The following is a 21,540-nucleotide window of genomic DNA, read 5'->3' on the forward strand; positions in this document are numbered from 1 at the left end:
TCTTTGTGTTGAATTAAAACCACTATTGAAACTTAGGTCTGTGGGAATTTGAATTAAGTTGTTTTTTATTAAAATAATGGAACATGACAGGTGCAAGCTACAGCCAAAAAGTATGAAGAGAATAAGAGAATAGGATCATTAGTGACTTCTAGGTAACAGGTAGAGGGAAAAAGCTGGATAGTTAAACAAGGTAAATGAGTGTAGAACCAACAAAGAGTATTTTTGTTTCTTTATGTCTGAGGTAAAAAAAACATAAAATACTGACACATCCATAGATGAGATATGGGGCTGAGAAGAAAAAGAAGAAAGTTAAGAAATCATTCAGGAATCTTTGGCACTGGTTTCATGGAAAAGACTTCGGGCATGATTACGATGCGGTTTGTGTATTCAGACTCATGTGCAAACCCCTGTTTATGCATGGTTTGGAATTACAAATTAAAAGATCTTTAAGGCCTCTGATAATTATGGGATGCATTAAATACCTCAAGGCTTATCAAATTTAGGCAGGTCAAACCTACCAAAATTTAACAGGGGTAAAGCATGCAGTATTTTCCATATTATGCAAATTTTGGTGTGTTGAAGACCAAATTCCTCACCTTATTTCACATAAATTTGTAAGAGGTGCTATTTAACGCACCTGATAACTAACACACTACGTGATATCAATATTTATCCTTTGCACTAAATAGCACCTATATTCGTAATCAAGGCCCTAATGACCTGGTCAGGGAAGCCAAGTATTTTCTATAAAAAGAGACAATGACCAAGAAAGAAAATCCCTTGATAAAGTCCACAGTAAAGAGGGGGGGACGGGAAGTAAGAGTATGTTAAGTTATGTTATGTAATATGGACTTATATTGCGCACAGCTACTCAATGGAGTGTCTCGGAGCACCAGCCACAATCCAGAGCCATACAGCAGACATCACTGACAAATATCCATGTTTTCTAATGTTTCTTAAAAGCAGGTTGACAGGTCATGATTCGTAGTTCTAATGGCAGCCTGTTCCAAGCCGTTGCCCCAATGAAGGCAGCAGACCTACCTCCAATTCTGGCCTTCCATACCCTCGGAATGACTACCAATGATTTATTTGCTGATCTCAGGTTGCATGAAGGATGGTGAAAACAAAATCTGTGTCTCAGGTAACCACCCCCAGATGAATAAAGGGCGGTGTGTGTCAAGACTAGTTTTTTAAACATACTCCTTTTCCTAACTGGTAGCCAATGCAGCTTACATAGGTATGGAGAGATATGCACTCTCATCGGTAGATGGGGAAGAAGGCTAGCTGCCACGTTTTGTACCATCTGAAGTTTCTCCAGAAGATACTCAGACAATCCCAGATAAAGTGCATTGCCATAGTCAATTCTAGGTGTTATAAGGGCCTAGATGACTGATTTTCTTTCTGGGAAAGATAAAAGATATAAAAACTTTCTTAGCGAATACATAATCCCAAAGCAGGTTCCAGCTGTGTCTTAATTTGAGGCTTAAAGCATAGTTTATCATCAAATTTCACTCCCATATTCCTGGCAGTGCCACTCTGATGGCCTGGGGAAGGAACATTATTAAGCCAGAAAGATAACCAGAAAACGGGAGGCAGATCGTCAAACACAAGAATTTCAGTCTTCTCAGCATTACATTTAAGAGTAGGCTAGGAACTTCAGCTTATGTACGGAAATAGGTAATAAGATAACCAGGAGAGGACAGTAGCTGTGTTTCTATGTGAGGAGAGAAGAGTACAGAGTGAACAAGCATTAACAACAAAAGAAAAATCAAAGGGTAAGGGTGAGAACAGAGTGAGTTGAAGTGAGAATGTTAGTAATAAAGATGAGTGCATTTTCAGAAGAGTGCAGGAGATAGAAACCAGACCGAAGAAGATTGCCAACTCAAGCGAGGGACTCTACGTCCTGGGCCCCATGCTCCTTCTACAAAATATATTGTGTTCTTGCTTAATTTAAAAGGTAGGCCTGTGCTGTTATTTTATAATGAAGGAGCTCACAGTGGTCACACTACTAACGGCCTGATTACAAGATTAGGTGCTATTTATCACACATGGTTAATAGCGATACCATAGGCTATGTTATTTATTGTGTGTTTTAAATAACACCTATTATGAGTCTATGGGGAATATCATGTGGATTTTGGTGTTTAACTCACCAAAATCCACATGGAATGATAAATACTGTACACTTTTCCCTGCGAAAGTTTGGCAGGCTTGACCTGCTGCAATGTAATTACTGTTGAGTATTTTAACATATCAGAGTCATTCAATAAAAGAAACCTCATAAATTCCAACCCTTGCATAAAGAGGAGTTTAAGCAGGGGTCCGAATTAACTGACCCACTCATAACCAGGCCTTAAGTGGCAGCTGCATCACGTAAAGCTATTTTTACCATTTGTACTACCCAGAGCTTATCATCTCGATAAACGTTATTTTTTATGTTACAGATGTGCCTGCGTCTTGCACAATGACTTACTTTCAATGGCTGCCCAGCGCCAGAAAAGAAAAGGGCCATAAGGTGACACAGAATGGTATAGTGACCAAGAACGAACATGTGTTTTTGTGATTGAAAAGGGAGATGGTGGTATTTGGTAAAGAATGAAAATAATATATGTTGTTTAATAGAAAGGTGGCCAAAGCTTGTATCGAAAAGGGGCATGGAGGAGGGATCCCAAAAATGGCAAAGGAGCTGAGCATTCCATTAAGTTTTATATTGCTTTCCTGCGTACGATGCAGATATCACATTGCTCAATATCCGCCCTAGGAGACAAGTTCCTTCACAACTCACAGACTGTAGTTACAGTCGATATTTTGCTACACACAAATATAAAGAAATAAAATAATACTTGGGTGTCAGAGATATGTGGTGTATGCTGACGTCATAAGGGGGAGTTGTTAGATATGGCAGGTCATTATGTTTAAATGAATAAACTACTCCAACTGTAAATGAAAGGGCAATTTCAATTCACCTCAGAGTTAGGTGCCCTTGTGAGAGCAGTCGGTCTAGAGTGCAGAATTATTAGGCAAATGAGTATTTTGACCATATCATCCTCTTTATGCATGTTGTCTTACTCCAAGCTGTATAGGCTCGAAAGCCTACTACCAATTAAGCATATTAGGTGATGTGCATCTCTGTAATGAGAAGGGGTGTGGTCTAATGACATCAACACCCTATATCAGGTGTGCATAATTATTAGGCAACTTCCTTTCCTTTGGCAAAATGGGTCAAAAGAAGGACTTGACAGGCTCCGAAAAGTCAAAAATAGTGAGATATCTTGCAGAGGGATGCAGCACTCTTAAAATTGCAAAGCTTCTGAAGCGTGATCATCGAACAATCAAGCGTTTCATTCAAAATAGTCAACAGGGTCGCAAGAAGCGTGTGGAAAAACCAAGGCGCAAAATAACTGCCCATGAACTGAGAAAAGTCAAGCATGCAGCTGCCACGATGCCACTTGCCACCAGTTTGGCCATATTTCAGAGCTGCAACATCACTGGAGTGCCCAAAAGCACAAGGTGTGCAATACTCAGAGACATGGCCAAGGTAAGAAAGGCTGAAAGACGACCACCACTGAACAAGACACACAAGCTGAAACGTCAAGACTGGGCCAATAAATATCTCAAGACTGATTTTTCAAAGGTTTTATGGACTGATGAAATGAGAGTGAGTCTTGATGGGCCAGATGGATGGGCCCGTGGCTGGATTGGTAAAGGGCAGAGAGCTCCAGTCCGACTCAGACGCCAGCAAGGTGGAGGTGGAGTATGGGTTTGGGCTGGTATCATCAAAGATGAGCTTGTGGGGCCTTTTCGGGTTGAGGATGGAGTCAAGCTCAACTCCCAGTCCTACTGCCAGTTCCTGGAAGACACCTTCTTCAAGCAGTGGTAGAGGAAGAAGTCTGCATCCTTCAAGAAAAACATGATTTTCATGCAGGACAATGCTCCATCACACGCGTCCAAGTACTCCACAGCGTGGCTGGCAAGAAAGGGTATAAAAGAAGGAAATCTAATGACATGGCCTCCTTGTTCACCTGATCTGAACCCCATTGAGAACCTGTGGTCCATCATCAAATGTGAGATTTACAAGGAGGGAAAACAGTACACCTCTCTGAACAGTGTCTGGGAGGCTGTGGTTGCTGCTGCACGCAATGTTGATGGTGAACAGATCAAAACACTGACAGAATCCATGGATGGCAGGCTTTTGAGTGTCCTTGCAAAGAAAGGTGGCTATATTGGTCACTGATTTCTTTTTGTTTTGTTTTTGAATGTCAGAAATGTATATTTGTGAATGTTGAGATGTTATATTGGTTTCACTGGTAATAATAAATAATTGAAATGGGTATATATATTTTTTTTGTTAAGTTGCCGAATAATTATGCACAGTAATAGTCACCTGCACACACAGATATCCCCCTAACATAGCTAAAACTAAAAACAAACTAAAAACTACTTCCAAAAATATTCAGCTTTGATATTAATGAGTTTTTTGGGTTCATTGAGAACATGGTTGTTGTTCAATAATAAAATTAATCCTCAAAAATACAACTTGCCTAATAATTCTGCACTCCCTGTATGTCTCCCTGCATCTATATTGTTCCAGAACTCCACTGTGACTTTCAACATCCTTGGAATGTACTGTAGTGGCTACATTAGCTGGAATATAATTACTTCAGGCAGCCATCAGGCCTGTGGGTATATTCCAGTAGTGGATACATTTGCTAGACTGTAATTACCCCAGGCAGCCACCAGGTTTGAGGGTGTGTTCCAGTGTTCAAAGAATCAATTTTCACCAGCAATCAGTGGCAAACCATAATCATACTACTATCTCTGAAAAGTCAAGGACCATCAGCTATTCCTTAAGCTCTCAATCACCATTCTTCGGATCAGGTCCTCTCCATGCCTCATGAACCATGCAGAACAATGGACAAATACTGCCCACAGAGCACCCCCTGTCCATAAATCACCTCAGTTCACTCCCTGCTGCCCAATTTCCATTAGGGAGCAGCACAGCTGGCTCTTACCATCACACCAGCTGTAAATCTATTCACAAACTTCCATATCAAGCAAATAGACATCAGTCACTGTTGGGAAATGGCCCACTCTAAAGGGCCACCCCAAATCTATTAGCCTTCCTCCTCCTCTTTTTCTATCCTAGTTTTTGTTGGCTTTAGGACACGAGCACTTTACCACGGATAACCAGTGCTAAAGTGCATGTGTTCTTTCTCTAAATCATGGTAACATTGGCTAATACCCAATTGGCAATTTTAATTCCCCTATAAGTCCCTAGTAAAGTACACTATATGTGCCCAGGGCCAGTAAATTAAATGCCACTAGTGGGCCTGCAGCACTGATTGTGCCACACACATAAGTAGCTCCTTAACCATGTCTCAGGCCTGCCATTGCAAGGTCTGTGTGTGCAGCTTCACTTCCACTTTGACTTGGCATTTAACTCCCCTTTTATTACATATATGTCACCCCTAAGGTAGGCCCTAAGTAGCACATAGGGCAGGGTGCTATGTGAGTAAAAGGCAGGACATGTATTTGTAAGTTCTACATGGCCTGTTAGTGAAAACTATCCAAAGTCTTAGCACTGGAAATTTAGTTATATACTTTTAAGTGGTAATTTATGATCTGAAAGGAGTGGCATTGTCAAGTTTGGTATGGTTGGAATGATAGTGAGAAATCCTGCTTACTGGTGAAGTTGGATTTAACATTACTATTTTAGAAATGGCACTTTTCAAAAGTAGACATTTCTCTGCACTTACTGCTCTCTGTGCCTTACAGTCTGTCTCCAATCCACATCTGATCTATGCTGGTTGACAGCTCCCCTTGTGCATTCCACCCAGACAACCATAAACACAGGACACTCAGCTGCATTGTTATTCATCTCCATTCTGTTGGGTCTTCCTGGGCATGAAGGGTTGGATGGGCGCTCACCTACCCTTCAAAGGCTAGTGGCCTGGCCTCACACAAAGGACTGATAACTCCCCACAGATCACCTGGCAGACAGGACTGGTTGAAAGGGGAACTAGTGCACTTCAAAACCACTCTTTGAAGTTTTCTCCACTTCAAAGGCACATTGACATATAGAAGGGCGCCTCCCTCACTGCCCATGCGCTTGGCATGGGCAGTGCGGGGGCTCTCTGGCCAGCCCGTCACACAAATCGATTTGCGTGAAGGGTGCTGGTGCACTCGGCGTACAACAGCATTGCTGCCAGCTCTATTTTGAGCCGGTGTCAATGTTGTTGTGCATTTCCCGCAGGGCCACTGGGCATAAATTGTGTTTCCATCTGCAGGCCCAGTGAGAAACTAATAATAGGGGCTGCAGGAGGGCTGCTGCATAGGCAGTAACCTGACTGCAAGAGTTTGGCAGGCAGCTTTTTCCACCCGCCAAACTCTTAATTAGGGACTGAGCATGTAGTTGTAGATGTGGTGGGCGCATACATTTCAACCTATAAAGGTAGTTAAGTGTGACCTCTGAAATGCTTCCCTGGACCTTGAACCACCCTTTACTCTCTCCAAGCCACTTTGTTTCTCCACACCAGCACTTGCTTCCCTTTACCATGTCCTATTGCTTTCACGGACTTTCTGCTGCTGTCTGCATCCTGGACTATCTGCAGTTCTAATCTCTCAACCTGTCTTGATGCTCCACTGCTTGACCCCAGCCTTGCTCTGCTCCCCTGGACCACCTCAGGGTCACCACAGACCCTATGCTGATCTTGTTGGGAACTCTGGTGCTACCATTAGATTTCATGCTGCTTCTTTCCAGATCCTGCACCACTCCCCACAATATGTGCTGCTCACTATCCCCTTATAGATCTGCTTCTCCCTCCCTGGACACTGTGTTGTACCAGAAAACGTCCCTCCCGAAGGTTGCACTGTAAAGGTTGGAGAGGATGTAGCGCAGTGGTCAGAGCAACTGCCTTGGGAGCTGGAGATACGGGTTTGGGTGTCGGCGCAACGTCCCATGATTCTGGACAAAATCACTTAATCTCCCTGTGCCCACGGACAGCGCCTTGAGACCCTCAAGGGTTACGCTTTGCTATATAAATCTACTTTTCATTTAATTCATTTCACTGTCTGTGCCCTTCCTTCTTCCCCCATCTCCTAGATAGTGTCACATATTTTGGCCTTCAATAATGAACAAGTATTTGCCAAGAGCCGCTAATATATTGTGCCAAAGCACAATTGCCAGCAGCTGTGCAAACTTCATCATATGTGGGAAATTTAACATCAGCTGCTGTTACTAACGTGCTGTCTTTTCTGTGTTTTACTCAGACTTCCAAAAATCTTGTCACTACACAAACATCACAATTGGCACTTTAAATACTTGTTTCCTGTGGTGCAGATTTCTCAGACAGATCTTATTTGTCTGGTGATCCAGCACCATGCTCAAAATCTCATTTAATTCCTTGTCTGCAGAGCGAAATCATCAAAGGGGCCGCAGACAACAAACAGCACTCACTTGTTCTTACATTTTTCAAAACATGCACTACTTCGTGTATGGGGCATATCTTCAGAGGGGTGTGTGGGTGTGACAATCTCCAAATAAATGTATGATTTGGTACCTGGGTCTGGGGGCATGGGTCTCATCATCCTAATTTCACAAAGAGATTTTAACCAGTTCACTTTTTGTATCAGGAACCTAAATATATATAGTGACTGGTTTACAAAAAAACTAATAAACCAGCACCCACATTAGTGCTCCTTGAATAGATGCAAATTTTCTACCTTTTAGAATTCACAAACATAGGTAGTAGTAGTAGATCTAGAAAGCTGCCCCAGTTTCAGGTTTCCAGGGATGCTACTGGTGATAAAACACCCAAAAAGTAATGGCATAAATGATTTCAGTCTTACTACTAGCAATGGGTCCAAAGAACATTCCACACATTTGTTTCATTCACTTTACAGCTCTGCACAGAGGCCCTGAATTAGGTTTCGTGAATAGAATAAAGGCAGACATTGAGGCGGAGGACTTTACATCAGCTACTCTGCCTTTACTCCTACCAACTTTAGAGATGTCTGCCGGCCCCACGGACATCTCTGTACATTTGTAGGAACCACTGTCAAGGCAGTTCCTGTCAATGTGGCAAATGTACGGATGGTTCTGTCAAACACGATAGCCAGCCAGCAGACTTTTGCAACAAAAAAAACATTAAAAAACAAACTCCTAAAGTTGTTGTTGGTTTTTGAAAAAAAAAGAAAACAAATAAACCCTGCACCTGACATTTTTTTTCCATGGTGTGGTGTTAATTTTCTGTTTTCCTTTACTGTCCTTCACCACCAGAATATATCAAGAGGTGAAGGACAGTTAAAACAAAACCAATCTGACCATCCTCACTAACTAGGGTAAAAGGTCATATGGCTTACCTCAGACGGCTCCTGTTTTGTTGGGCTGTTGGAGGAACTTTTACACCAACAGAGTAAATTTTACTCCTTTGGTTAAAACTTGCCTGATGTAAAAGGAGGCAGATGTATCTTGAGTTTGGAGGGCAGGATACCCTATCCTTCAAAGTCTAAATCAGCCCCAGAACTCCACTTAATGCAAATCAGTGCTAACTCTGCTCCTCATGGGAAAGTACACCCTGAACCTTGGTAATCTCATCCATTCACTCTGTGGGCCACTACTTTTTCAGCTGGTAAATTTGAGATTCACACCCCTCAAATTTTACCTACTAAGCTATGCCCTTTACTTTTAAGACTGTTTTGTGTGAGGATGCCAAAAGCCCGGTGCTTCTTTAAGAGCATGTGGGATTCAACAGTGTGCCATTTGAGGAAAACTTATATTTCTCTATTTCAGTAGTTGTCTTACTTTCTGTGCTCGCTCATCCTTACTACTAAAATTGATGTCTGTAAAGAGTACATTTCACACTGCATACATTTCAACACTCAGTTCTTTAAAAATGTAAAATCTTTTCCAGTTGTAGGGAGGACAGCTTGAAGAATGGAACAACGTCGCCCTGGAAGAATTTGAGGCAAGCATATAGCCTATGGAAGGTGTCATCCATTCAAAGTCACACGATTCAGAGTAATTGAATTTAAAAAAGAAATTAGACCAATTCTGAGCTTCAGTGACCCCAAAGGAGGGGATACCTCATGTGACACAAAATATGAAGCGAGATTTGGATGCTAATTATTTTAATAACTAATTTGAAAATTAAGTGTTACAGGTATGTAGACACTACCTACTCTCCTACCTACTATGACCAAAGTTTAATGAAAATTGCAACCTTTTTGCATTTGGTTTTACTCTTACGAACAGAAGTCTTTGACATTGCTGCTGGTTTTAGAGAGAGTATCCAGGATGATGAAGAAGTTGTGACACAGCAGTTCCACTTACCTACTGATCGAACTGTTATGAAAGTACACCGCACCAGGCTGAAAGCTCATCTACTGATACTCCTAAACCTCCTATTGTAGTTGGGCTGATGGTCCTAGATTTCTAGACATCTTGGAACATGTTCTTCAAATGGGTACACATTAACCATCTGTGAACTTAACTACTGAAAATATGAATCATTGGACAGGATCCGCATCTGCAATTATTTTTTTTTCAAATGCTCCTGCCGTTAATATTTTGGCCCTTGGACTTGAAGGCAGGGCTAGAGTTCTATCCTTGCATCAGTTACTTTTCTGAAAACACACTCCGTAACGCAAGCCCCCATATGCATTTGTATGTCACAAAATGAACAACAGAAGTATTGCCTTTTTAAATAGTACAATATCAACAACAAAATTATTGTAATCAAAAACATAGTGATAACAGTAATAGCTACAGAAATATTGAAAAAACAATGGGGGTCATTACGAGTGTGGCAGTCTAAAGACCGCCACACTCAGGGTGGCGGTCTGGACCACTGCCAATGCAGCAGTCCGACGGCCACAATAAAACCCTGGCGGTCAGAATCCAAAGAACCACCAGCTCCACCAAGATCTTGGATCCCGGTGATCTGGTGGTGGCGGAGACCCTAATCTGACAGGGCAGCGCTGTAATACAACCATGAAAAAGCTGGCAGAGAACAGGTGGGCCCCAGAACTGCCTATGCACTTGGCATGGGCAGTGCACGGGCCCCCTGCTCAGCACCGTTGCAATGTTCACTGCCTGCTTTTTTGATTTCGAGCCGGTGACAATGCTGTAGCCTGTTTCTCAGTAGGCTGGCGAGTGGAAACAGAGGTTTCCACCCATGAGCCTAGCGGGAAACTCTTAATAGAGCAGACAGGGAGGTACCCTGCATGGCAACAGCAACCTCCCTGTCAGAAGTTCAGCAAATGGTGAAAAACATCCGTCGAACTCGTAATGACCACCAATGTATTATAAACATAAATGCAACACTAAAAACAGACATAAATACAATTAAAAATATATATTTACCAAAAAACATAAAAATGCATGAATATATAGCCCACAAAATATTTATTGGCAAACGCATAAAAACAAACTCTAAAAAGTATGTTAATTAAAAACGAATGCATACTTCATAAATATAGTAAAACAATCTAAATAAATTACTCACCCAATTGATTATTAACTGTAAATATAAAAACACACTGAAATATTAGGGAGTACTAATGCAACATGTACCAAACAATCAAAGCTCCTGACACACCTGCCTCAAGAGAGAGAGGAGAACGTTACTCTGCATGACAGCCATAACTAAAAGCCTATCTTGAAATAAACATACATGTATTTATTGATTATTATAAAATAAATTAGGATGGACTCTCATAATAAATACAAATTAAAAGATGCACATATTTTTGTACTGCCAATAATTTAGCTCAAATGAAGTCTACCTGTTTATCCTACAGAAGAATATATAATCTAACTTTAAAAGAATATTTAAAGTTTCATATCCCAACTCTGTAAGTTTAAAATGTGTATCTTAATAAAAGCATAAGAATTAAAGTAAACCAAACCTCTCTAAAATATCCAAACATAAACTGATAATTCTTTTTTTCTTAACTTTATATAACTATAGATGCCAAAATATCAACTGAACACAACATCATAAAAAGCAAAACCACTGTTGAGTTGATCTGTGTGGGGTACAGCAATTCTAAGGAGGCCACTATAAATTAGTGCACAAACTGTAAGTGCATCAAATATTATTCCAATAGATGCTAGGGCAAGCCACTAAAGTCAATGAAGCCATAGAAAATAGTAAACCCTCAATTGCAGAGATAGAAACAAGTACCCTAGTTCTGTCATAATAGAAACATTAACATGCTGTATCTCTCCTCCTGGTACAATTATAACAGATAATGGGCCCACAATTCCACATGAGCTGACTAGTAAAGTGCCAGTATTACAAAACCTCAAAAGAATCATTGCCAGGAAAAGAAGAGCAGTGAGGCAAGCCTCATCGGCACCCTAAATCTTTGCTAAAATAGACATTCAATTCATTACTCGCACACACAACAAAAAAGACATAGGGGGTTATTCTAACTTTGGAGGAGGTGTTAATCCGTCCCAAAAGTGACGGAAAAGTGACGGATTTACCACCAGCCGTATTACGAGTCCATTATATCCTATGGAACTCGTAATACAGCTGGTGGTATATCCGTCACTTTACCGTCACTTTTGGGACGGATTAACACTCCTCCAAAGTTAGAATAACCCCCATAATCTTGTAAGATGACAGTAATGAGAAAATAATAGTATATCCAGTCTCACAACTAATATATTTCCATTAACCCAATAACCTTTTTGACCAATGAATGGGTCATTGCCACTTCTACACTATACATTGGCAATATCACAACAACAATGTGCCTTTAATTTATGGATTCTTACCAAACAAACATGCTGCAACATACGAAGGGTTCACACTCTTAATCCACCAAAAAAACAATAAACATTTACCTGCCACAGAAATAATTGATTTTAACCATACTGTGATGCACAAATCAACCAAAGTGTGTGCTGAATCCCAAGTTCAAGACTTTCAAACTAGCCATTGAGTGCAATTTAAATTAATCAACACTTAGGCCTTCATTATGACTGGCCTAATAAAGTCCCCATTTTATCCTTTCCCAGTAATTACCTTTACCAGGAGTTTCTCTAATTTAGGGCCAGGAAGTAACAGGGATTACAAGATTTTGAGAAATCACATGCAGCAATTGGTGTTTTAGTGATGGTTCATACATGTTTTCCCATTCAGTTTCACGTAGACAGTTCAACTTCCAGATTTTAACACAGAAAGGCAGCACATAATCTCCTTTGCGTTTATCCCTACCATTGAAGTGGTGAAGCAGTATGATTAATTAATAGACTTTCTGTATTAAAAAGCCAACAAAGATAAACTTGCCCTTTTTCTTGGCTATTTTGAAGATACCTAGATTGATCACATACCACACTCCAATGGAAGAATATCTACAAATGTACATTAAAGACATTAAAAAAAACAATAGAACAAAACAATGCCACAATTAATTTCAAGGAACACTAAGGAGACAAGGCACCACCCTTTACCATTTAATAACATATTACAAAAAGATCACAGCTACCAGACTTTAACCACTAGTCCAAATGTTTTGCCCTTACCTATCCAACTAAACAAAGCACACACACAATATCCTATCCAACAAGTACAACTATTAGAAAATGCACAAGCCCATGATTACATAGAAAAAATAGCATACACCCTAATTTAACCTGAATCTCAAAAACTAACATCAAACTAACAAATCCTACAGAACCGAAACACTTCACCTACAACCAGAATAGTGATGATCAAATACTATCTTGAAGAAACTTACCCAGTGTATGTTTTTTTCTTGTCTGGGACTACCATTTTAAAAAAAAATAGGTATACAATACAGTACACAACTAAAACATGTACACCATATAATTATGGCGCCAGGTTTTAAAGTATTTTTTCAACATTTTTCTGTATTTAACCATTTTTATTTTGTGCTAATTGTATAAATAAAGCTGCAATATGTATTTTTCCACATTCTTAATTGATAAATGTAAACTCGCATTTGAAAGGCCGAAAGAGTTCAGCAGTATACAGTGTAATAGCGTTATTTGAAAACACTTGCATTGTAGAATAGCATAAATAACTGTAGATTTGCACTTAAGTAAGCTTAGTTAGGAAATCATCTCACCTAGTTTCAATCTGTACACCTACAGACCTGGCACTCACGTTTGACAGTAAAAGAAATAATTCAAAGAAAGCCTATTTTCCATATTTTTCTTCATTTAAAAATAAATACAGACAGAAAATGAAATAGTTTTCCGTCTGTATGTATCTGTAAAAAGCAGTAAAAACTGAAAACGGGGAGCCCTGTATACATCTCCAAAATGCAGTATGAAAAAGCCCAAACCTTTTGAAGTACAAAAAAACACCATTACATTTATTAAAAATAATAAAATTGAGTGCAACAATAAACACATCTTTAGGAACAACATAAAAAACAAAGCATGTTTCCTCAAAACTATTCAAAGGATTATACAATACATAAATTATGCATACATATCAATATTACAACCTGAAGCATACACAATTAAAGAGATTACAAATTAAACAATCCCATCCATTTTATTTCCAAAGAAAAGTAATCAAAATAAATACTCAAAGGTCCAAATTATTGAAGGCCCAAACAAACAAGGCCTTCTCCACAGCAGATAATCCACATATCAGACCACTAAATAATTGTTAACATATTTAGGCCCTCATTAGAACATTGGCAGTATATACTGCCTACCGCTGCGGCGACGGCCGCCAAAACAAAAAAAGTCGCCGCAGCTACCTGCCGTCCACTGGATTATGGCCACAGCTGGATTTCCACCAGAAGGATGGCAGAAATCCGGCTGTGGCCATGCCGGCGGATGGTGATAAGGTGGTGCTGCTGACAGCAGCTGCGCCACACCAGTAGATTGCCACTGGCCGTATTGTCAGAATAATACAGCCCGGCGGTGTTCTGCTGGCGGACGTGGCTGCTGGCAGCAACACCCCGTCCCGTCTCCTGCGGGAGGACCCCATGACGACAGGTAAGTCGGGTGCTCTGACAAGGGAGGGGGTGTTGTGTGTGGGTTTGGGCATGTATGTGTGTATATCTGTGCGTGTGTGTATCTGGGCGTGTGTTGCGTGTTGTGTGTGTGTGTGAATGTATGGATGTGTGAGTGCATGTATGTTGAGTTGTGTGAATGTGTAGGTATGTAAGCCTGTGCGGGTGTGTGTGTGAATGGATGTTTGCATGCGTGGATGCATGTTGGAATGGGTGTACGTATGTGTGTGTGCGTGTGTGAAGGGAGGGGCGTGTAGGGGGTGAGTGGGTCTGGAATAGAAGGGTGGGGTGTGGGGAAACCAGGGGAGGGTGAGGGGGCAGGAAAGAACCCTATCGGTGACAGGGAAGAAATTCCCTGTCACTGATAGTGCCTACCACCATGGTTTTCATGGCAGTAAGGATGCCACGAAAACCATGACGGTAGGTGGGGTCAAAATCCCGCAGGCGGCCAAGTGACGGCTGCCGGGCTGGAGAGTCTCCAGCCCGGCGGTCGTTACCACCGTTGCAGTCAGTGTGTCTTAATGTGGAGAAAAGTACGCCAGCCTTATTGCAGTACTTTCCTCCATATTTACACCGACCGCTGGGGTCATAATGACCCCCTTAGCTCCAAAGAAAGAAGTTCATCCAAAGAAGGTTCTAGGTCGCGTTCACCAATTCCCTTAAAAACTAAATAAAATTGTCTGGCATACTGAAAAATTAAATAAAATGTAAAAATAAACTGTAGGAAATAAGAAATCACAACATATTTACCTTAATTAAAAAATACAAAAAGAGAAAAAATATGGAAGTCCCAAAATAGCTCTCTTGAGGGAGGCACAAAACATTACAAAGATACTTGAAACTTTAACTATCTCTAAAAAGTACACCATATTATTAACACATACTTTTTTACCAAACCCAATATTCTATACAGTAATAAATCATTATTAACCTATTTCATCTATTGCGATATTCATAACTGACACATTGTTGGTTTACCTATCATACTTAAACTACCATAATGTACACCAATCCAGCATTTATGACATGTAAAAGTAATGTTTTATTTTCCTTACAGGATTAGATGAAAAAGAAACCTGCAGTCACTGTCCTTATTGTCAGCTGTGAAATGAAGAAAAACTTTACAATGGACTTGCTGTGAAAAAGATGGCAATAAAATACAAATGAACAAGAAAATACAGATACATTGCAAATAATGTAAAATGGTATATATTATATTTTTACAATTTTAATTTTCATTCAAATGTATAAAATGCTTATTTGCAACAAACACTTATTCGCTTAACATGAAACTTGTCTCTAAAGGTATTTCTTGTTAAATATATTAAAAGACAAACATTCAATTCCTTGTGTGTTTCTAAATTTAACATATACTTTATGTTTTATATATAATATTTTATATAATGTGAAAAGGTTTTATTTTGTATACATTTGGAATACATATCTAATTTTGTATATATTTTAAATAACTATGTTTCTTTAAATACATTGATTTGTTTATATTTGATATACATGTGTGTGTTTTTGTTGTTTTATGTAAAGAAAAACTTAAAATAATAGAAACTGCAATGTTTGATAGTATCTAATAAATGTTCCTCAATGCTATATTAGAATAATGCATTTTGTATAATAAATAAAGTTAAAATCTAATTTAAACATTTGCTTGTTAGACACATTAAACTAAACTTGTATTGTTTCACTGTTTAGTAATGTTAATTATGTACCTACAAATTAACATTTCATTTTAAAATATTGTAATTTTAGTGTTTCAGAATTACCAATATGATTCTATTTATATATACACCTTACATTGCATGTTTTGGATATTAGATTTACTATTTTACTCCCATTTCCTCTAACATTAGAAACATTGCAGACACAGATAGGCTCAAATATTCTATCTAAACACAAGTCCAAAAAACATTGTGAAAAGTGTCTATATTTGACAAAGAGGAGAGGAGTCTGATTAACCATTCTAATTCCATTTCCACAGACAATGGGGAAAGGGTATGTACTTGAGAGGCTTTGGGTTTAGTTTTACTCTTGAAACACCAATCACACAAACATAAGGGACAGTGCATATATTTGAGGGAGAGAGAGGCTCAGAGTTTCTCTTTTAAATCTAGTCCTGCAAATAATGAAAAAACTGCATATTTTGAAAGGGGGAGACAAGTGAGTTTGGTGGAATACATATTGTTTGAAATCTACAGAGGTCAGGAGGCTGCCCCCCTATTCAAAGCTACAGGGACATAGCAGGTGTCTTTGGCATTCATTCAACTGTTTGTATCTGAAGCAGCGAGACACCCTCTGCTATCAGTTCTGGACCAACATGATGCTGCTCATTCTCAATGCTGACGCATCTCATGAGAAGCAAGCCCCCACGGCTTCCTCTATTCCAATGCAATCCGACTCCGACACTGGACAAGTGTGATGCATTTCGCCCCCTGTGTCGACGCACCACAATGCATGTCTTCACAAGCCTTCATTGCAAGCCCGTTCGACGGTCACAGACACTGCTGCTGCACTACACATCTCGACACTGGACCTTACATTCCAGCTCCTTGTCAACAGTTTCTTAACACCAGCTAGTGCAGCTCGACGTAAGGACTTCACATCATCTCGATGTCCAGGCTACAAGGTACGTTCAGCAGACTGAACTCAGTACAGTTTCCAACCCGTGCTCCATTGCAGTTAGGCTGAACTTGTGACTTGGACTCGGTCTCTCACTACCAAGTAACCGTGGTTGGTACTTTTCGTTTCCTGACACTTGATTTTCACAAAACCTTTAAAGCTGCATATCTCTGATTCAACTAATTAGATTTTTGTAATTTTGGTCCTGTAGTCTATTTTTTCCAAACTGTGTGGGATTTGTCTTGTGCTTTGTTTTCACTTTATTATTGTTTGAAGTACCACATAAATACTTAACACATTGCCTCTAAGTTAAGCTTTATTGCTTGCATGCCAAACTATCAGAAGGTTGCGTATAGGCTAATATGGGCTTTGCTTTTGTTTCACCTGACCAGGATTGTGGTTGCTGTTTGAGTAGGGTTTCCCCTCCCCTCAACCAGTAGCCCAATTTCTTACATATACCATTTGACATTTCTCTGCTCAGTAATGATGACATTTAGGCCACAGCTGTATTTAAACAAAAATCAATGATTACCTCACTCATTGGTGTTTAGATAAAACTGTTCCATCAAAAGGGCCATCTATTACTATTGTTAATGGCTTGTGCCCTCCTCAATGACATCCAAGACTGACACCAGCTTTTTGTGAACTATTTGGCTCCCTGGAATATCAGATAATGCATCAAAGATGATTTATATAAATGCTGAATATTTGTACATTCATCGCTCACCCCTCTATTACATGCCATTGCTTGCCCGCTAGACCATAACGCCAGGGTAAGATCCACAAGGGTATTAGATGTGACTTAGGGCCAGATGTCCTAAATTGAAATTTGCATTTCCTATTTAGCGAATTCATAGAAATCGCTATTTAGGAAATGCAAAATGCTATGTACAGAGATACTGATTTCCTAATAGCGAATCCTACAAAATTAGAATCGCTATTAGGAAATCGCAAATAAGGAATCTCATTGTATTTGTGTCAATGGGCCGGTTTAGCATTTTCCAAATAGCGATTTCCTACTGGGAAATCGCTATTTGGGAAATGCAAAGCCAAGGATGGCGATGGGAAAAAAGGCCCTCCTTGGTGCACCCCAAAAATAGTGGTGGACATGTACAGCACACATATGCCCAAGGGGCATGTGTGTGTTCTATTGCAATAAAAAAAACATTTTGGGGTGCTTTTTTTAATTTGCACATGGTTACCATTGACTTCAAGTCAATAGTACTTGCATTTCCTAAATGCCCAAATCGCATTTACGAAATGCTTTGTACATTAGAATAGGAATCACAAATAGGTAATCCCTATTTGTGATGTCCTATTCTGGGGATCGTAAATTGCAATTTCTACAGACTGAAATCATAATTTGTGATTTCCTAAAGGCCTTTGTACCTCAGAAAAGGCTGTTTTGCATTTCTTAACTCCCCAAAATATTGATTCAGACCATTAAGAAATGCAAAAGGGCTTTGTACATCTGACCCTGAAAATCCTCACTTTTTTATGCATGCACAAGCATTTTTACCACAACATGATGTGTGTGCAGTGGCACTCTAAATTCACCTATGAATAATATTCATAAAGTATAACTATGTTGAGCTGTGAACTTGTGTTTTTACTTTCTCTATAGATCCTTCCTTATCAAGACTGGCGACAGTAGTGCCACAATGATCATGGGGTCAAATATTAGCCTATTTTTATTTCCTTCAGCTGTTTGATATGTTTAATGTAGAGTCCTCTGTTAGGTATTTTTAACAGTTTGACTCTCTTTAAATACATGTGAGAGAGCAACCGATCCTTGGCAGTTTTTTCCCAACCAGTTATTTGCGATAGGACTCAAGCTGTAAAAACATCCAAAGCCTTCCCTACTCAGCAGGTTTATAGTCCAGGCTGCCTGGCATGAGGAGGAGCCCTATGATGAAGTCAAGCTGCCCTGGAGGAAGGGTGTGCGTAAAGTCCCAAAAAGGGAGCTGTCTTCAGAGATGATGGTTCATTTATATTACATTTAGCCTTTAGAAATAGGAGTGGAAAATGGGTGCCTTCCAGAGACAGACAGACATATGGAGTGACATTATGATTAGGTGGAGGGAGGTACAACAGATTTGAGAATTATGTTAGGAATTAACTAAAGTTACTATTAAGTAGCATATTGTTGACATTTAAAGGCACTCTGGAAAGAATAAAAAATAGATGTCCCTGCCTGCTTCGTTCATTATATCCTATCTTTGTTGGACCAATACTGGGAAGGGCTCCTTCTACTGGTTTGAATGTCTGCTGCCACCAGGTCTTAATTCCAAAACTGGGGGAGCCAGATTTCTTATCTATTGTCTGGATGCCATACCCTGGCTTCAGTGTTCTGAGAATGCTGGGAATCAGAATCAGGTTTGAGTATCAAAAGAAAGACTGCCCTGCATCTGAAACCTGGACAAAGATTAGGCCAGCTTCCTTTGAAGCCAGGATGCTTGAAGTGCTGGTAAGTATTTTTTGGCTGACCTGTCATTTGAGCTACAGGGACTCAATAAGCTTACAGAGGCATCTTTCCTTGCAGCTGCCCAACTGACCTACCATGGACCTTGTTTCCAGGTTCTGTGGAAGTGAGTCCTAGCCCTCAAATGGTGCTCACCAAGTCATGTACCCTTGACTGTTGTTAAGATGTACTCTTCTTGTCCCCAAAATTTCAAGAAGTAGGACTTAGAATTTTTTTTGCTAATTATTTTCCTGACAAACTTTACCGGTGACGGGCTCACCGGTAAAGCTGCATACAACAATGTTGAATCTCTGTTTGGTCTCAACTTGCTGGTTTTCCATGCTGAAGGAGATCTGACTTTCACAAAAGTTTTTAAGTCTGAAATTAGAGGCCTTCATTGAGACTGATGCCTAGTGGGGTCCTATCAATGTTGAGGCCTTCCTTGACATGGGGTTCAATCTTCGCCCACTCAAACTTTTCAACCTTTGTCGATGACCACTCCAGCACCCTGCTCTTCAGAAGCCAACCTTCATATCTAGCTTGCCCTGCCAATGACTCACAGATGAACACTTTGCCTTCAGAAAACTTTCTGAGTCCAAAAGTAAACTTTCCACTGCGGTGAACCTGACCCCTGTATCCAATTGGCAAATCAGTCACAGTCTGCCTTAGCTTTCAACTTGTCCCAGTTAAGCACAACAAAATAACAGAGTTGGACGTTTTGTGTCTTTTGGTGCTGTTTTTATTCACAGCTTACAAATATATCTTTCCAGTTCCACTGTTTGGATTTTTGTGATTTTGGAGTCATTTTATATATGAAAATGTTTTTTTCCAAATGATTTTGAAATTCACACACTGCCTCTAATTTAAGCCTGGCTGCTTTGTGTGAGCATGCTTTAGTCTCTGCTCAGATGATTCTGAAATCTTTAGCTGTCCCAAACATTGTGGTACTTCACACAACTAGCCATTTTCCTTAGCCGAGCATTTCTTATTCTCACTTGAATTGCTAGGGTTTCCTTGAAGAAAAGGTGAATACCAAAACAAGTACCCGGTTACTGCACTAACCTGATGTTTGTGTAAAGAGCTGCAAAAGCAAGAAGTAGGTCAAACTCAAGGCGATGGGTGCCTCGCTGCACTGTCTGATCGATCAGGTACTGGAGTTTAAGATTGTTAGAGTGTGAGAAATTGGGTTGTTGATTGAGGGGGGTACAGGCCTACAAAGGCAACAGTCATACTTCTTGTCACATTGAACCACAAAAAGTCAATAAATTAACCTGTGCTTAATCCTCATGTAGCTTGGCACATAAGCAGTCAGGCTCAACTTAGAGGCAATATGTAAAGTATTTATGCAGCACTTAAACAGTGGCCAAGGAAAAGCATTGCACAAGAAATATTTCACACCAATTTAGGAAAATAGAGTAAATCTTAATAAATTATTTAAGACCAAAACAACAAATGTCCAATCAGTAGAACTGGATATATTGAGTTTTAAAAGGGTAGATAAAAGTAGCACCGCAAGGTGCCAGCTGAGTGTATCTGCTCACTGGACTGGGACAAAATCATAAGTATGGGCTGACCACGCTGGAGTGTAGGCACAGGACCAAGTTTTACCTGCTGAGGATTCTCCCATATACCCTTGGTGAGTGGTGTGTATGGCATTGCTTTGTGAGGCTTAGCATTGTCCAGTGTAAATTCTAGTGAGGCTCTGTGGCAAGGCTTTGTGGGGCTTTGTATCACTGTGTGTAAGTTCTGATGAGGATAGAAGATTTACAGCCAGGCTCTGCGGGGCTCTGAGTCACTCTGCATCATTGCCTGGCATTGGCTACAATGAAGCTTGCAGCTGAGCAGGGATACTTTGTGGGGCTTCGTGCCACATTTAATGGAATTTTCAGTTAGGCCAAGAAGAGCACTCTCTGATGCCAGCCAAGGGCCCAGGACCTGCGGAAGAACTACTTTTGGATCAGGACCTCACTCCAACAGATGCCAGCAGGGCTCAGGTAAGTCAAGTTGCAGGTCCAGACAGATCCAGTTCAGCAGGTCTGTTGGGCAGTTGCAAGGAGCTTGTTGTGTCCCTGTAGCTCACAACAGGAGGTCAGTCAGATGACCCTTGGAGTCATTGAGCCTGGGATGAAGGGAGCATATCCAGTCTTCCTTCACAAACAGCAGGGCCAGCCTTATTCAGCAGGGTAGTCCTGTGGTAGCAGAGTAGTTCCTCTGGAGTATTAACAGGTCCAGGAGTGTACTGAAGAGTTAGGTCCAAGGATCCAATCTTTATACCTGGTGGTAGCTTTTGAAGTGGGACACGCTTCTCCAGTTTCCCACCCAAGAGATGTGTCTGCAATTTCTCTCCTCCCTGCTCTGGCCACAGATTGACTGGGGTCACAATAGATTCGTGTGAAACCTTTTGTGAGTGTGCTGAGGCAGCCCCTTTGAAGTGCAAGCATGGT

The 21,540-nt window shown here is 40.3% G+C and overlaps 1 long non-coding RNA gene across 1 annotated transcript in view; it reads left to right on the plus strand.

Annotated features, from left to right (window-relative positions):
• LOC138288576 (uncharacterized) overlaps nucleotides 1-15,609 on the plus strand; it is a 155,630-nt gene extending 140,021 nt beyond the window's left edge. Inside the window, exons 3-5 of the long non-coding RNA XR_011202469.1 lie at nucleotides 2,445-2,528; nucleotides 8,913-9,161; nucleotides 15,062-15,609. This is a non-coding gene — a long non-coding RNA (uncharacterized lncRNA). The remainder of the gene's footprint in view (nucleotides 1-2,444; nucleotides 2,529-8,912; nucleotides 9,162-15,061) is intronic.
• Nucleotides 15,610-21,540: the final 5,931 nt, after the last annotated feature.

The sequence above is a fragment of the Pleurodeles waltl genome, chromosome 4_1 (assembly GCF_031143425.1).
Source record: "Pleurodeles waltl isolate 20211129_DDA chromosome 4_1, aPleWal1.hap1.20221129, whole genome shotgun sequence".
In the NCBI taxonomy this organism is placed as follows: domain Eukaryota; kingdom Metazoa; phylum Chordata; class Amphibia; order Caudata; family Salamandridae; genus Pleurodeles; species Pleurodeles waltl.